Here is a 17,974-nt window from a genome sequence, read left to right on the forward strand (position 1 = left end):
AGATCAGAGAAGTAAAGGAGCCAGACTGACAAGGGCAAGATCCTGTCTCCAAGAATCCTCAGACTGAATGCAATGAGCTCCTGTCTCCTCTCACCTTCTATTCCTCTCTCTCCCAGCCACATCACTTCCCGTCTCCACCTCCCCAGTGCTGGGATTAAAGGTGTGAGCCACCACCACCTGGCTCAGTTTTTCTTTTAGACAGATTTGATCTCATGTAGCCCATGGTGGTTTTGAACTCATGGAGATCCATCTGCCTTTGTCTCCTGAGTACTGGGCTTAAAGGTGTGTGCCACCACTTTCTGACCTCTATGGCTAACTAATGTGGCTAGCTCTGCACTCTGATCTTCATGCAAGTTTTATTTGTTAAAGCACAAACAAAATATCACCACACACTTGTGCACACTCACACTCCTAAGTGCCGCCATGGTGCCCACTTACCCATCTCCTGCCCAACACACTACATGCATCCTCCTACAGATTTACACAGCTTCTGGAGGAATCTTAGGGTGCAGAATCTGGCACCACCCTGCACCTAAGGAAAAAGGAAGCAGAGACAGAGGCGGCAAGCGAGGCTGGGAAGGGAAATCCTAGCCCTAAGCAGCAAGCCCAAGCTGCCATCAAAAGGGACAAGCCATGCCCTGAGCACTTACCGTGCACAGAACAGTGTGTGAGCTGCTCTTATACCCATTTTACAGAAAAGGGGTGAGTGTTCTGAGAAACTAAGCATTTGCCTGAGGATCCCAGCATGTCACAGCAGAGCCAGGACTCCACCCTAGGTGGTCTGGGAAATGCTCTCTCTACCCATCACACTCTGTCCAGAATAAACATCTCTCCCAGGACAGGGGAGAGTTCCCATCTTCCAGGCCCTCTTATGGTTAAGGATCTAGATTCCCAGATAAAGATACACATGGGGAGTCAGGGGCTGAAGAACAAGCTGGGGGAAACATGGGGGAAATGTAGGGGCTGCCCTGCATCCATGTGTGAGCTGCTCGAGACACTGCTGTTGCCCACACATGGCACACACCCCAGTCTGACAGAAGACAGCAGGACAGAGGACACAGGGGACACTGGGACCTGATTGTTCTCAGCAGTTAGGAAGCTGGGCAGGCCCTGGGTGTGAGTGCCCACAGCCTCCATGATGGTTCCCTCTGCCAGGGACTTCATTTGGAAGAAACTATGGCTCTGAATTCTATGCAAGGCAGTGTGCATCCCTTCACACTGGTACATATTCACTGTGGTTGTGCACACACACACTTCCCTAGTCCCGTCCTATGAGGGAAAGTGGCTGAGGCATCTGATCATCCCATTCATGGCATCCCAGTCATAAAGGCAAACCTTGCACTCCTCTAAGAAGGTTACACATACAGGGTCTCATCCAGCACTCCCCCCTCTTTTAAGCACATGTGTATGGGTGCATGGTGAGTGTGCATGAGTGACTATGTGTTCACATGTGCATGGGGAGTGCACATGACTGCATGTGTGACCCTGGCATCTTCCTCGCTCGTTCTCCAGTTTGTCGAGACAAGATCTCTCACTTGCACCCAGAACTCGCCAATCCACTAGTCCAGTTAGCCAGTTTGCTAGCCCGTCTCTGCCTCCCAACCTCTGGGATTCTGGGCAGCCAACAAGCCTGCCAAGCTTTTACATGGCTTCTGGGGGGGGGCAAACTCTGGCCCTCATGTTTGGACAACGAGCACTTTATATGCTGAGATCCCTAGCTCCAGCCTGCCTTTTAATAGACCTAGCTGGGCCTTGGGCCACCGACCAATTTCTCCAATAGGGCAACCTAGTCTTCTCATGGCTCAGCATCCCAGAGACCATCTAGCCTTGCTTATCCTTTGGTTCCTGCTTTTTTCCACTGGAAATGCTCTCCCTGCCTGTGCCCCATCCTGGGAAAAGCTCTTCCAGGAAGCCTCCTTGCGGCTGCAGGTAGTTGGTTAAGTCTCCATTTCTGGAACTTGGAACTTGTTTCTCCTCTAAACTCTGCAGCTATGGCCCTCCTAATCCTTGTCTTATTCTTCCCAACACAGACAGCAGGGCCCAGTAAGGGCCTAGTCTATGTGTCCCAGATTCTTCTGAGTGGAGATCAACAACCTAAGGCACCTAAACCCACAAACACTGAGCATCTGCTACCTGCCAAACACTGACCTGCACAGTAAAAGTGAGATGTGATCCCCAACAGGCAGATCCTAGCTCTCGGGGGTCAGAGAGAAACAGACGTTTCTCAATTAGCCACCTTGCAGAATATATGACCGTTTTTTCTTTAAAAAAAAAAAAAAGCGGGGGCGGTTCTGAAGCCAGGGATTCAGGTTCTAGCGAGCTTGAGGCAGGTTTTCCTGAAAAGTGCCCAGAACGGGGCAAGATATGTAGATTCATGTCCATGTGCTGTGGAGGTGGGCCAGGGAAAGGCAAGCTGTGCACACATGTGCAAAGGCCCGCGGGCTGTAAGGAGCTAGCATACTCAAGAAGCAAGGCTGTGTGGGCAGAGCTGCTTCAGCGGGACAACCCTAGTGAAATGTGCCATTGGCTAGACTTGATGGGCCAGGGAAACGGACACAAGCCTGGAGAAGCAGAACCAAGATCAGGCTATTTCCCTGAGACACAGGCTTCAGTGGGGGAGGCAGCAAGACCAGACACACGTGTCTAAAAAGGTCACTCTGCCATCTGGTGTGGGGCACACGTGGGAAGAGACAAGAGGTGCCAGGGCAGAAATCAGCGGCATCCGGAAGGATGGGGCCAGCACCTGGCTTGCCCTCACTCCCCCTCGGTCCTCACATCATGCCTTGTAGAGGGGGTACTCAGAAAATAGCTCACAGTAGAATGGGGGCTCTTCACAGGATGGGGGCGCGTAACTGAGAAGTCATACAGCAAGGATGGAACAAGTGTGGCCGGGGGCCCAGTAGTCCTTCAGGTGGGCAGTGGCAAGTGAAACAGAAGCCAGGTATGGTGGCATACACCTGAAATTACAGCACTCAGGAAATGGAGGCAGGAGGATTGAGCTTGAGGCCAGCCTGGGCTACATCCCTAGAAACCTGTTTGGTAGTGTAGGGAAAATTTGAGAACTAGGGGTCACCTTGGTGTCTCCAGGACTTCTAGAACAGTACCACCGAACAAACGGTTTTTCCTACCTGGTCCACTGCCCTTTTCTCAGAAGGAAGCGGCAATTTACCAACTACCCCAGAGCAGTGTCCACGGTTCTGTAGAGGATGCAGCATCCCTTCCTCGGGGTGGAACCTGGGATGCATCCCTACGAGGTTTTATTACTGGGTACCACAAAAACCTCTACCTAATCAAAGGATTCTGCTTACTAAAAGAGATAAAGATAGCAGCATTCACTCACTCAGCAAGCTCCCCTGCGCACCTGTGGACCAAGGGGCAAGCAAGACTCAACCCTCACCCCTCAGCAACCAACACTCGGGTAGATGGAGCCTGGGATCAGGAAACAATTACAGGTCACGGGGCTGGTGTCAGGGAAGGGGCTTCCGTGGCTGTAGGTAAACAGCTCAGTGTTTCATTCCACAGCCGCAGAGACTGGGAAAGGGGCGAGCCACGCTGTGGTTGGAGTAAAAAAGGCCTTTCGTAGGCTCATGTGTCTGAGCATCTTGCCCACCTTGGGCTGCTGCTCTGAAGGCTGAGGAATCTTTAAGGAAGTGACACCTCACTGGAGGAAGCAAGTGAGTCTGGCCTTGATGTCTTGATGTCAATCCAACAGAACCGGCTAACAGTGCTTCTACCGGCTCAGGATGCACCCTGTGCTAGGTAGGTGGCTAAGGGTTTGTACATAAAACCTCAGCCGATTCCACAGCATCCTTTCCCTCACTCTGCAGGGCATAAAACTGAGGCTCCAAGAGGTGACACTAAAGACAGGACTTGTCTTCTTCCTTCCCCAGGGAGTGGAAAACACCCTCTGGTCGCATTGGGGGAACTTCAGTCTCCTGGGTTCTTGGACCTGTGTAGCAGTCAAGACCCTCTTCCTGGAGAGTCTTTTTCTTTAAGGATGTGGCCATGATAAGGTTGCCATGCTCTAGTGGACAGCTCCACAACTATGCATGTGGGCAACACTAACTGGACATAGAGGGCTAGATAGGAAAGTAGGAGGGGGGTTCTTAGGGGGTGCCGGGGATATATACATATATGAAATTGTCGATGGGGGCTGGAGAGATGGCTCAGCAGTTAGGAGCACTGGCTGCTCTTCCAGGCATTCTGGGTTCAATTCCCAGCACCCACATGGCAGTTCAAAACCACCTGTAACTCCAGTTCCAGGGGATCCTATATTCCTTTACTGGCTTCTGTGGGAACCAGGCATGAACATGGTACAGACATACATACAAGCAAAATACTCATACACATAAAAAATAATAATAACAACCTGGCTGTGGTGGTGCACACCTTTAATCCCAGCACTCGGGAGGCAGAGGCAGGTGGATCTCTGTGAGTTCGAGGGCAGCCTGCTCTACAAACTGAGTTCCGGGAGAGGCAGAACCAACCAAGCAAACAATAAATAATAAGCAAAAATATCCTAGGAGTGGTGACATGGCTCTGTAGTTAAGGGCTGACCAGCTGCATTCCAGTAACCCACATGGTGGAAAAAGCCACCATGTTACAGGTTATCTTCTGGCTTTCATACACATGCCACGGGGTGCCTATTTAAGCACACACACATTCAAACATAAATGTAAAATTAAAAGATATATATATACTCAATAAAAGAGAAGAATTAGTTTAGCTAAAAAACAAATAAATAAAACAAATAAAATAAACGAGGCCCTCCTCACAAGCCCTGCCTGTGTCACCGTTTACAGCTTCCCTTCCTCACGGGCTTCCACGGTGGGCTGGACGCTTAGCTTTTCTTCACTCCATCCTTCCTCATCCTTGTTCCCCATGAATGAGAACTCCCCCCCCACACACACACACACTTTCTAAAGCCACCCTTGCAGAGCCAGTGATTTGCAGAATGAAACAGCAAGTTCACCCCCAGAAGCAGTGGCTAGGGCTAGGAAAACTGCCTCCTGGGGACCAAGGGTCCAGCCCCCGCCCTGAGGCTGCCAGAAGAGTCCCCCTTACAGAGGTAGCAAAGGGGGCTCAGAAAACTGTGGGCTTTCTCAAGGCGGCACAGCGGGTGCGGACTTGAACTCAGGACGGATGTCCTCTGTGGTTGTATTTAGAGTCGCAAATAGGCAAATACAGAGTAGAGATAACAGACGAAACTGGCTGAAGGAAGGGCGGAGATGTTCTCATTAATGAGACACGGGAAATGGCGGGCATGTGGAGAGGCCAGAGAGGGAAGTGGTCTGCTGAGGCGGAGCTGGAAGGCAGCTCCAGATGGTTACAGTGTTGGAGGTTTTGTTTTGTTTTGCTATCAGGGACAAAGGATAATTTGATTGAGATGGTGAGTCACCAGGTGCTTAGGGCTTAACAGAGACCTGCCAGGGCCATCCTCCCTCTGCTGACCCACCCTGGAACTGAAGAATCAGGAGGAGGGAAGCCCACCCCCAAACTCCTTCTTTATCCAGACCCAAGAAAAACACAGGTTGCTACCTGGAGTCTGAAGGAGAACGTCAGAGCTGAAGACAAAGAGGTGGAAGAAGGGCAGAGACTACAAAAGCCACAGTGTAGAGAAACGGGAGCCATGGAGACCAGAGGACACTGGGACAGGTGCCCTAAGCAGTGCCAGCTGCCAGCTGCCCGTGATGATGGGAACACAACAGGTGCAGATGCGGGGGTGGAAACTGAAAGGGAATCTGAGCAAACAACCTGGAGTTGGGTGCCCCTCCTAGCTCCTCCCAGCCTTGGGCTCATTGCCAACAGCACTTTCTGAGACCCTCCAGGACACAGACACACCTGCTCACACTCTCCAGTTCCAAGTCTCGCAGGCAGCCTAGCCACCCTGGACTATACAGAGGGTTCACCATCCATGCCAAGCAGAAAGGACCCAAACAAGGAGGTACCCAGATCCCTATGCCCAGGACAGTGTGTGCCAGCTGGAATCCACACCCACAGAACCCCCAACTGGAAGCAAACATTTGACTGGGATAAGATCTTTGTCACTCCCCGGAAAGGATGGATGTACCCACCCCAACCACGTGGAGATTGGGAGATTCGGCCTTGCAGCTGCACAGGCTGGCTCTGCCATCACATAGACAGGGCAAACCACTGGACTTCTCTGAGGTTCTGTGGTCACTTCTCTAGTGGGGACATGCGAGAGGTACTCATGAGGAGCAAGGATACCTCTGCAATGCAAGCGCCTGGCCACTGTCAACTCAGGAATGCAGGGGAAGTGAGGAGTGATGGTCTCTGCCCCACCCAGGGAAAGGAGTGACTTGGGATGCTGTATGTGAGCGGACCGTGTGTGAGCGGACCATGTGTGAGCGGAGTGTGTGTGAGCGGACCGTGTGTGAGCAGACTGTTACTCCAGGCAGGAGAAACAGCGGACCAGCTTCAGCAAGTGCCATCGCCTGTCACCAACCTTTACTCAGCCCTACACACCCTTCACCCAGCATAGCGCTCAGCCTTACACGTTACAGACACACGCCTGCTATATATGTAAATGTCATGTCAGAGGACTGGCCAGCAGCCAGTTCAGCTAAGAAAGAAGATTCAGTTTTGTCCCTTGTCACCTGGTTAGTGCTCTGGTTTTGGTCAGTGAGGAAGTCAGCCCTTGTCCCAGTCACAAATGATAAATTGTCATCTAGAGTCTGTAAGATTTGTCCCTAGAACATAATCTTTTGGGGGAAGGTAAGGAAAGGCAGACAATATGATGTTCAGGGGGAGGGAAAGTAGTGAGGACACCAGAGTGACGTAGGAGATAAGACATGTGTCCAGGAATAAAACTCATGCATCTCTAATGCGGAAATTCACCCGACTGATCCCTCCTGGATCAGAAGAAAAGCTGGCAGCTGATGTCGGGAGGATAAAATCCCCTCTACAGGGAGGAACCTTCGCCTGTCCCTCTCCCCGTGACACTCACATGTGACACACATGCGCGTACACATGGCTGTCGTAGCTTAGCCAAGGCTCCCAAGACCCACCCCTTCTGGTGCCAGCCCTCTGCACAGCTGAAACCGCCCCAAATCTTGGAATACCCCCATGGGCCTCCTGAGTCTGAATGCCTTCCTGCATCTGTGGCTTTGTCCTTTTTCCTGTCCTTCCAAGGTTTGCAGAGGATAGCAGAGCTCAGAGCCACTGAGCCAGGCCTCCACTTGCTCCTGTATTCTACAGGGTCCCTTTCCAACTTTCTCCCTCAGACAATGGACATCAGCAGCACAACAGAGTGATGGCCCAGGATCCACAAGGGCCCTGACTCTAGGATCAGACACTCCCAGGAAAGCTAGTGATAGCCAAAAGCTAGCAGTCTCGTGACTCCAACACTGCTGCTACCATTGCAGTCTCTGCTGGGAGTCCTCACTGAAAAGTAGGCCCTTGAGTGACAAGCCCCAGGTATCCATTCCTCTTCTGAAAAACAGGGTTGAGAAGGGAAGTGCCTACCTGCTAGAGAGACAGGAGGAAGAAACAAGGTCCTTAAGGCAGTGTATCCAGAACAACCTAGAAGTCCCAGGAAGTGTGGTCTAGATGGAGTCTCAGTCATGAATGAGACATAAAGGCCCAATCATGTCCCCATCTTACTGTAAACAGCAGACTAAGATTTAAACTCATATCCTTCTACCCAGCTGGGACATTTTAGCCTTGCACCTACCCATCCCATGGAGGCTTCCCTGAAGGGTTTGCATGTCCTCAAGTACCTTCTTCTATATAAAAATAAAGACAGCAAATGCTGAGATGGCTAACTTTTGTTGTCATTTTAGTTGGATTTAGAGTCACCATGGAAACAAATCTCTGGGCCTGTCTGTGAAAGATTTTCTAGATTAGATTAATTAAGGTGGGAAGGCCCATCCTAAATGGGGTGGTGCCTCTCAACAGTCTTCGGTCTCAGACTAAATAAAACTCAGAAAGAGAGCAGAGTACAAGATTCATCTCTGCTTCCTGACTGTGGATACAATGTGGCCAACCACTTTCTGCTTCCTGACTGGATACACTGTGATCAGCCACTTTCTACTCCCTGGCTATGAACACAATGTGACCAATTACTTTCTACTTCCCAAATGAATACAATGTGACCAATCACTTTTTGCTTCTTGACTGTGGATACAATGTGACCAACCAGTTTTTGCTTCCTAACTGTGAAAGCAATGTAACCAGCCACTTTCTGATTCCTGGCTGTGGACACACTGTGATCAGCCATTTTTTTGCTCCTGTCACCATAACTTGCTGAGCATGAGAGACAGCATCCCTTGGAACAGTTACAACTTAGAATGTAAGCCAAAATAAATCGTTCCTTACTTGGGTTGCTTTTGTCACAGCAATAAGACAAGTAACTAATATACAAATCAACTAAGAAAATTACATCTGCTGCTGTCATCTTGAGATACCTGCCCTGGGCTACAGAAGAAGAGGTCATCACTGGGAACTTGGCACCCTCAATGATGACACTGAGTCTTTGGGACACTGAATACTTGGTGTAGATCTCACAATCACAAAGCATCTAAATTAAGATTAAAATACACATCTGAGTTAGTGGTGGTGGTGCAGGCCTTTAATCCCAGCACTTGAGAGGCAGTGGCAGGAGAATCTCTGTGAGTTTAAGGCCAGCCTGGTCAGCTAGGGCTACACAGAGAAACCCTGTCCAAAAAAAAAATGACATGTATCTGCTGACATCATTACCCAACACTTGCCCCTCTGCGTGGCTACAAGCCAACTCCCTCCATCTTCCAGCTCCTCCCAGAGCTCAAGCCACCAACACCATCCTGACTGGGACTTACTCTCACTCTTGCTGCCTCCACAGGGCTGATAGGCTGGTCTTTCTGTCTATAATTCCTGAGCACCTCAGGATAAATTTGATCTCTCTGGGAAGCATTAGGTACTCTCTGAATTGACTCCACCCAACCCATGGATCTGGCCTCATCAATCATGATATCCACCCTCCCACCAAAGTATTCCATGCATACAAGCCATGAGTCCTAGAATACAGCCACGGCTCAAAGTCCTGTGACTCTGAACACTGTTCTCCCAACCCAGTACATCCTTCCCATGCTACTTACCTTTATCCATCCCACTGCCTGAGATCATCCCAAAGCCCCAAGGCAGAGCTGCCCAACCAAGGCAGAGTAGCCTATTCAAGGCAGGCCAGCCATGCAGGGACTTTTTCATTCTTGGGACAACATGGATGCCTAGAACTTAACATGGTGGCATCCTACAGTTCTGCCAAGAGTATTTTACACAGGCAAGGAGGAAATGAAGATTTAAGCAGAGGGGAGACAGGAACTGGTGGTATACAGTCTTGGCTTTGACTCATCTCTCTACTTTCCAGCATCTAGTCTATAGCCTAGAGATTAACCCTCCTCACCTCCGTGTCCGTTGTGGCCCCTGTGGGTCCAGTAGGACCCCAAAGTGACAGATCACCAGCCTTTTACTACATAGCCCAAAGGGTGGCCCTCCTTATTCCCTTACATGTAAGCCTGCCAACCTGTAAACTAAGCTAAGAAGCTAAGCCCTGGATGTGTCCTGTACTCCCGGGGAGGATGAATACACAGCCTTATCTGACCATCTTTCCTGCAGGCTGCAGAGGCACAGCCTCCTCCACCCACTGCAGGACCCCAGAGGAAGAAACGATAAATATCCTACACCTCGCACCTCCCAGGCTTTCCCGACTAAGGTGGCAATGGGAAGAGCACCTCCAGCTGTCTCCAGGAACCATTTATAGCATCTTGTTCAAGCCCACACCTTCCGAGAAGAAAAACGTCCACTGTGATTGCTTGTGGCTTCTCAGTCTGTTGGTTTTCCCCCCCCTTCTCTTTCTCATTTAATGACAGGAAGCTGAGCTCAAAAGAAATCTCTCCCCTGGCTATTCCTGGCAGGAGGGAAGTTCTGAAAGAGGGACTAAGCAGCTACCCCCTCAGGTGTCCATGGGCACAAATTCCATGGGTTTGTTCAGCCTTCACAGGAACTATTAAAGAGGACTGGTCCCATTGGACAGATGAGAAAAGCAAGGTTTTAGGAGATTAGATGATTTGTTTAAGCCACTGGTTTTCAACAAGACCATCATGGACATGGTGGCAGACTCCCCAACATCTGCCCTGGTCCACGAGGACACAATGCTCAACCCTGGTTCCACATCAGCATCGCCTCTGGAAGCCAGAAAATGACTAATATCCACATTCCAGCAGAGAAATGAACAAGGACTCTCTATGGAAAAGCCCAAGCAATGCAGTTTGGAATTTTGTTTGTCTCTGTGGGGTTGGGGATTGAAGTCAGGGCCTGCCGTAAGTTAGACAAGGACTCTACCACTCATCCACATTCCTAGACTTTGGTTTGGGGAGACAGGGTCTCAGTATATTTCTTAGGCTGGCAGTGAACCCATTATGTAGTCCAGGATAGCCTTAAACTCAAGGTCCTCTTACCTCAGCCCAAGCCCCACCCCCAATCCAGATAGTCATCTAGAATAGTCAAACTTAGTCATGTTAGTTAGGTTTTCTAGATAAACAGAAATATATTCCAGTTATATAGATAATCTTCAACTCTTCAAAATCTACAGAATATAGCATTTAAAATGTTTTAAGAACTTAGATTTTTCTCAACAGTGAGACATGTCTGTTTCTGGAAACACCAATTACTTCAGAGAGGTTGATGGGCACTGAAGAAACTCATTATGGAATTTGCCTTCAATGTGACAAAGCTAGCCATTTGGGCAAGAAACTGCTCTTGCCTGGACTGCTTTGTTTGTTTTGTTTTGTTTTGTTTTTGAGACAGGAATTCGCTGTAGTTTTAGAGCCTGTCCTGGAACTAGCTTTTATAGAGCAGGCTGTACTCACAGAGATCCTCCTGCCTCTGCCTCCTGAGTGCTGGGATTAAAGACGTGTGCCATCACTGCCCGGCTTTTGTCTGGACTGCTTTATTAGGTATGTTGTATGAAATGGACATGTAGGACCCACAGAAAAGTGACTGCTGAACTTGCCAAAAAAAAAAAAACCAGGATGGTCCTTTGGGGTTCCTGCTTTCACAGAAGAAACTGCCAGACATTCTGCAGGACACAAAGGAAAGTGAAAAACTGCCAATAGAGGTAAAACAGTCTTTCAAATTCCCTGCTTCATGAAAAAGTCTGCTGGATACTATGGGTCTGTATACTGAAGATGGATGCCCCAATGGTACAGAAGAACTTTGGGTGACTGTCCAGGCACATGTGTCTGCCAATTCTAGAACTTTAGAAGTTGCTTACAATGAACTTCTTGTTTACTTAGGTAATATTAATATTGAAGACAGAGAGTTATAGTTTTCCTCGTTATGATAAAAGATAAATTAGATATAAAACTTTAGACTCACAAAGATGAGATAGATGATAGAGTTTTTTCCTTAATTTTCTAAATGTAAATGGACTAAATATTTTAACTATAATTCTTGCTTGACAACTGTTTTGTATATGTAATTTTTCTATGTTAAAGTTAAAACCTTCCTTTTTGTTTAGACAGAAAAGGGGAGATGATGTGAGATGTCCTTCTATATATGTGTTGCTTTTATTGGTTAATGAATAAAGCTGTTTTGTTCAATGATTTAGCACAGTGAAGTCAGGTAGGAAATTTGAACAGAGAAATAGAAAGATAGTAGGAGGAGTCAGGGAGATGCCACATAGCTGCTGAAAAAGAAAGACAGATGCCTGAACCTAACCCAGTAAGCCACAGTCTCATGGTGATACACAGGATAATAGAAATGGGTTAATTTAAGATGTAAGAGTTGGCTAGAAATACACCTGAGTCATTGGCCAAACAATGCTGTGGAATTAATATTATTTGGGTCTGGGCAGCCGGGAAATAAACATGCAGTCTCCTTCTACAGGATTCCTCTGATGGCCATGACATCACTAGACTAGAAAAAAGCCCTACCAAAAGTGGCAGAGCTTCCCTGGCCCACTTAAAATCCACCATCCCCAAAGTTCTGTTTGTGTCAGAGATTCCCACTCCTCACTGATAAAGTCAGTCCAGTGCAGGGTTTGTTATTTGCAATAGAGAGCCTGAGGTGACTGCTGCAAATCCTTTATATATAAAGAACTTTCAAAATTCAACAATAAGAAAATAACTCAGTAAAATATAATGGACAGAGAATTAAACAGACATTTTCAGTTTTTTAGATGTTAAACATATTTGGTTAAGGGCTTGCCTAGCATACACAGCCCAGGGTTCTGTTCCTGGCTCAGAAAAAACCAGCCACAGTGGTACAACCTGCCATCCTGGGGTTATATCTAGAAGATAGAAACAGGAGGACCAGAAGTTCAAGGTCTGGGGCCTGTGGGTAAAAGTCCTCGCTGAGCAAACCTGGGCCTGGAACCCATGCAAAGGTGGAAGAATCAACTCCATAGAGCTGTCCTCTGACCTCCACACATGCTCTGAGACACACATCATGCACACAAATACAATAATATTAAATGAAAATTTTAAACGAAGTTCAAGGTCATTCTCAGCTACATGGCAAGTTTGAGGCCAGCCTGGGACAAGGCCCTGTCATAAAAAAAAAATTAGATGTGCCTGGACCAAGTGTGAGACATTCCATCATCAAAGAAGCAGACAAGCATGTCTGTGCACAGGCTTGAAAGGCAAATCCTCTTTCAGGAAATTCATATTGGCTCCACGCTGAAAGCAGCCCACATGCCCATCAACGGATGAGCAGGTAGATTCAGCCACATCCATACCATGAAATCCCACTCAGCAAGGAAAGGCACCAGGCTATGATTGACAGCCCAGCATTTTGGATGAATTCAAAGACAGCTGTACTGAGTGGAAGAAGCTGGAGGGAGAAAGAGAGCATCCGCCTATAAGATTCCATTTATATTTAACTCTAAAATGCCAACCAAACTACAGCAAAAGGAAGGAAATCCTTGAGTATGAGGCGTGGAGCAGGAAAGACAAGAGCAACAGCAGTAGGGGGAACCCCTAAAGGCACAAGGACGTGTCTGAGAGTGACAGAGATGTCCCCTAACTTGATGGTGCCGAAAACTTCACGGATATATACACATGTGTCAAAACACATCAAATTGTACACATATGTGTTGTACATTGTATGTCAGACTCCAATAAAGCCGTATTAAGAAAAAAGCCTCAAAGTATTTGAGTTTGAGGAGATGGGGTAAGGAAAGAAAATTGCTATTTCTATACAAACTAAGTTGAATCACTTCCTCAAAAAGAATTAAAAATAGAGTTGTCATATGAGCTGACACTTCCACTTTGGGGAAGAAACACAGAAGGACTGAAAGCAGGGATCCTGTTAGCCATGTGTGCACCCATGCAGGGATCCTGTTAGCCATGTGTGCACCCATGCTCACACAGCATTGCTCCCAACAGGCCAAATGCAGAATAAACTGCAGTGCTGGTGGACAGTGCGGAGGGAACGTGTCCTCATATGGATGAGCATTCATGACATGGGCATGGCCATATCAAGAGCCTGGAGGCCTCAGACCTGTGGGGATCGCAGGCTCCTCTGGGTGAGGCCTTCCCCTGATCGAGCCTCCTCCTCCTGATGACAGCAGCCGGACACTGTCCTCCCACATGAACCCCCGCCAACATCAGCTAGCCCACCTCGTCATCCAGCTGTCTATAATAAAAGCATGGAGTTTCCAGACTGCTGGCGTTTCTCCATCAGCGCACAAGACCCATCCGATCACAGTTTTCTGCACGCGTGCCTGTAGTTTCTCTGTTCCCCGCCCCAGTCAGGTCACTCCCTAAGCCATGCAGGTCACAGTGGCATATGAATGGATAAGCAATATCATCTCCTCTTAAAAAGGAAAGAACTTTCTGCCAAGCAGGATGGTGCGACTCTGTAAGTTCAAGGCCAGCCTGGTCTATGGAGTGAGCTGCACCTATCCAGGGCCACACAGTAAGACCCAGTAAATAAAAAAAAAAATAATTAAAAAGGGAAAAAATTATGATGTAAACTACATCAGAAATGAACCAGGAAGACATTGTGCTAAATGAAATATACCATTTACAAAGGACAAATACTATACAGCTTCATTTATCTAAGACAACTAGAGGAATCAAGTTGGTAGAGACTGGAAGTAGAATGTGGTCACCAGAGACTGGGGCCATGGGAACCAGGCAACCTCTGATCTAGACTTTCAGTTTGGGAAAATGAGAAACTGGAGATGCAGGTGATGACATTTACAAAACAGCACACATATTTAACACCACCAGACTTCACACTTCAAAAAGTGATTGAGAGGCCGGGAATAGTGGTGCATGTCTTTAATCTCAGCACTCAGGAGGCAGAAGTGGCTGATCTCAGTGAGAGTCAGGTGAGATGCTATCTCAAAATAAAAATAAATAAATAAGATACATGCCTGATATTTCAGGCTCAGGAGGTGAAGGCAAGAATATCAAGAGTTCAAGGCTATCCTCAGCGACACCGTGAGTTTAAAGACCAACAGGGTTTCGTAACAGCTTGTTACAAAAGAACAACAAAATAACAATAAGGTGAATGAAATGGGGGGGGGGGGCACCTGAGGACTGACCAGACTGGTGTAAATGCACCACAAGCCTTTCATAAGGAGCACAGGAGCCACGTAAAACACGTAAAAGTCGTAAAAGCCGGGTGTACTTTGTCCTCTGATGGCTATATATGGGCCACAGAATGTGTGCTTCCTCACATACATACATGTGTATACACAAGTACACAGAAACAAATATTTAAGTAAAGTACAAAAGAAGCTGAATACTTGAAAAGACCCCAGTCCCTTAAAAAGTCCTGTTAAGGGCAGGAGATGTGTCTCAGCGGTTAAGAGCACTTATTGCTCTGGTAGAAGACCCAGCACCCACACGGGGCTAACAACCATCTGTAACTCCAAGTTCAAGGGGATCTGGCGCCCTCTTCTGGTCTCTGCAGGCATTGCATGCATAGGGTGCCCAGACATATATGCAGTCAAAACCCCAAATAAAAATAAATAAATCTCAAAAAAATATTTAAGTGTTGTTTAAGAATCAAGTGTAATGGTGCACGCCTATAAAACAAGCCTGGAGAAGTAGAAGCAGGAAGATCAGAAATAGTTCGGTCTTCCTTGGCTATACAGAGCATTTGAGGCCAGCCTGGGCTACATGAGACCAAAAAGGGGGAACGGTGCCATTAAGTTATGGATGGATGGACAAGTGTGATGGTTAGTATCAATTGTCAACAGAACTTAGAATTGCCTAGGGGACAAATCTCTGGGCATGTCTGAGTTGCTAGGATATGTTAACGGAGCTGAGAAGACTACCCCAATTTGGCTAGCACCATTCCACCGGCTGGGGGTTCAGACTAAATGAAAGTGAATTGAGCAACGACATTCATCTCTCTGCTGCCTTGACTGTGGATGCCGTGTGACTAGCGGCCTCTAGCCCCTGCTTTGATGAACTGTACTCTGACTGCAAGCCAGAATGTGCTGGGTTTTGGCATCTGTATCTCCAGTTCCAGGGGACCAAGTGGTCTTCTGGTCTCCTGGGGCACCTGCACTCACACACACGTGCTCTGAGGACAATAATAATATACTTTGTAAGGCGTTTCTTGTTCTGAGGAGGAGAGTCAGACTCAACCATCCCTCGGAGACATGAGGGTCTTGGCACAGACTTGGAGATTTCCTCTCTGAAACACCAAGCCCTGGCCGGAGCACTCGGGACAATAAGCAAAGGGAAAACAGGGTGCCGTGGTACACGTCTGCAATGCCAGCACTCGGGAGGCCGGGAGGCCGAAGCAGAAAGATGGCTGCAAGTTCTATGTCAATCCGGTCTGCAAAGTGAGTTCAAGACCAACCAGGGCTAACAAGACCCTGTCTCAGGTAGGTGGAGGCGATACCACGAAAGTGACCTTTATAAAGTGATAAATGTAACCCCTGGACCCCCAGAGCCGTACCCACTCCTGAGCTCAGCCTGTTGAAGCTCCATGCTCCCTTTGCAGACCATGGCCACTGTGGAGAGTGGGCAAGGCTATAAAAGCTCATCTTGTAAAAAATTAAATTCCATAAGTTTTGTTGTTTATTTTTGTTTTATTTTGTTTTGCTTTTTTAGTTTTTTGAGACAGTTTCTCTGTATAGCCTTGCCACTGTCCTGGAACTTGCTCTGTAGACCAGGCTGGCCTTGAACTCACAGAGTCTACCTGCCTCTGCCTTCCAAGTATTGGGATTAAAGGTGTGCACAACCACCACCCAGCTTGTTTTTTTTTTTTTTTTAAGCAACAGGCAGGGATACGGAGAGCCCATATAAAAGCTGTTAACATAACAGCACAGACATGTGCCACCACTGTGAAGGCACAGATAAGTGGATTCCTGGGGCTCTCTGGCCAACGAGCCTCAATTATTGGGCAAGCTCCCGGCTGGTGAGAGACCCTAAGGTTGTCCTCTGGCCTCCTCATGTACTAACGTGCACACACACACACACACACACACACACACACACACACACACACACTAATAATAATAATAAGCTGAAAATGATGTTGCTTGTAAGGAAAAAGGCCCCATCCTCCTCACTGACATTCGGACCGCTCCGCAGCAGGAGGCCCTAGGGTAGGCATCAAATCTGACCCAGCCTGTGTGTGTTCACACGGGGCAGTGGGGTCCTGAGTGCGCTGCACGGCAGCAAGGCGGACGAGGAGCCAGAGCTCTCCATCTCTGCACCGTCCCCTCCATCGCTGCCTTCTAATGCCCTCAAGCCTCCTCTGCCAGCCGGATTGAAAACATAGCCCCCCCCACCCATAATCCCTAGCGGCGCCCCTCATGACTTCTCTCCTCACTGTTCACCATCTGACATCCCATATGGCACCTCCTCTCCTCCTCCCAACCTGTTTTTCCTCCGAAGAAGACAGCTGTGACACAGGGAATTTGCCCAAAGCGCTACCCGAGTGCCTAGAACAGTGCCTGTTACACAGGAAGCCTGGGATAAATGTTAGCTGAGAGAAAGGAATGAAGCAAAAGACAGCGGGGAAAGGATAAGACAGAAGGAGAAACACAGCGCTCGACGTCCAGACAGGCTCGTGCCGTGCGTACTGCTACAGATGGCTTTTTAGAAAAGATTATTCGTTTTTACTTCAAGTGTATAAATGTTTTGCCTACACATATGCATGTCCACCATGTGTGTGCCCAGTATCTATGGAGGCCAGAGAGGGTGTCATATCCCCTTGGAACTGAAGTTTACTGGCAGTTTTGAGCCACCACGTGGGTGCCGGAAACACACACTTGTGTCCCCGGCAAGAGCAGCCAGTGGTCTTTCCTGTGTCTCCAGCCCTTGAGTTGCTTTTATTCTCTCAAAAATATTAGGGCCATTCTCATCTCACTGTCAAGAACTGTGAGTCATCCTGGGTGTGGGAAAGATGGCGGAACTCTCACCTAGCGTGACTTGATCCCAGTGCTGCGTAAAACCTAAGCATGGTGACACGGAGTCCCAGCCCTAGGGAGATGAAAGCAAGAGGAGCAGAAGTTCAAGGTCATCTGTGGCTACGTGAGTTCGAGGCTAGCCTAAGTTACATGGGACTTTGTCTAACAAGAATGAAAACAAAGGAAAGAAAGGGGGGAAAGAGAAAGGAAAGATGCCAGGGCCCTAAAAGGATTTCACTCAGAGACCAGCAAGATGGCTCACAGGTAAAGTCACTTGCTGCCAAGCCTACGACTTGAGTTCAATTCCAGGTGCCTACATGGTGGAGAGAACCAACTCCCACAGTGGTCCTCCCCCAAATAAATAAATTTTTTGTGGTAAAATATACATGACATAATACTTACCATCTTAGCCATATCAATGGACTATTAAGTATCCAGTATCATTCCACAAAACCAGCATGCTGCCCATCACACGCTAACTCCTCACCCCCTCCTCTCCCTATCTCCTGGCGGCCACCACTCATTTTCAGTCTCTATATATTGACCACTCTAACAACCTCACAGAAGTGGAATGAATCAGAATTTGAGGGGCTGGGA

The 17,974-nt window shown here is 48.0% G+C and overlaps 1 protein-coding gene across 1 annotated transcript in view; it reads right to left on the reverse strand.

Moving 5' to 3' along the window:
- The window catches only part of Neurl1 (neuralized E3 ubiquitin protein ligase 1), a 77,337-nt gene that overhangs the window by 30,812 nt on the left and 28,551 nt on the right, over positions 1 to 17,974 (reverse strand). The gene's annotated exons all lie outside the window — the stretch shown is intronic.

This window comes from Alexandromys fortis, unplaced genomic scaffold (genome assembly GCF_014885135.2).
Source record: "Alexandromys fortis isolate MF-2015 unplaced genomic scaffold, M_Fortis_MF-2015_v1.1 scaffold_16, whole genome shotgun sequence".
NCBI lineage: Eukaryota > Metazoa > Chordata > Mammalia > Rodentia > Cricetidae > Alexandromys > Alexandromys fortis.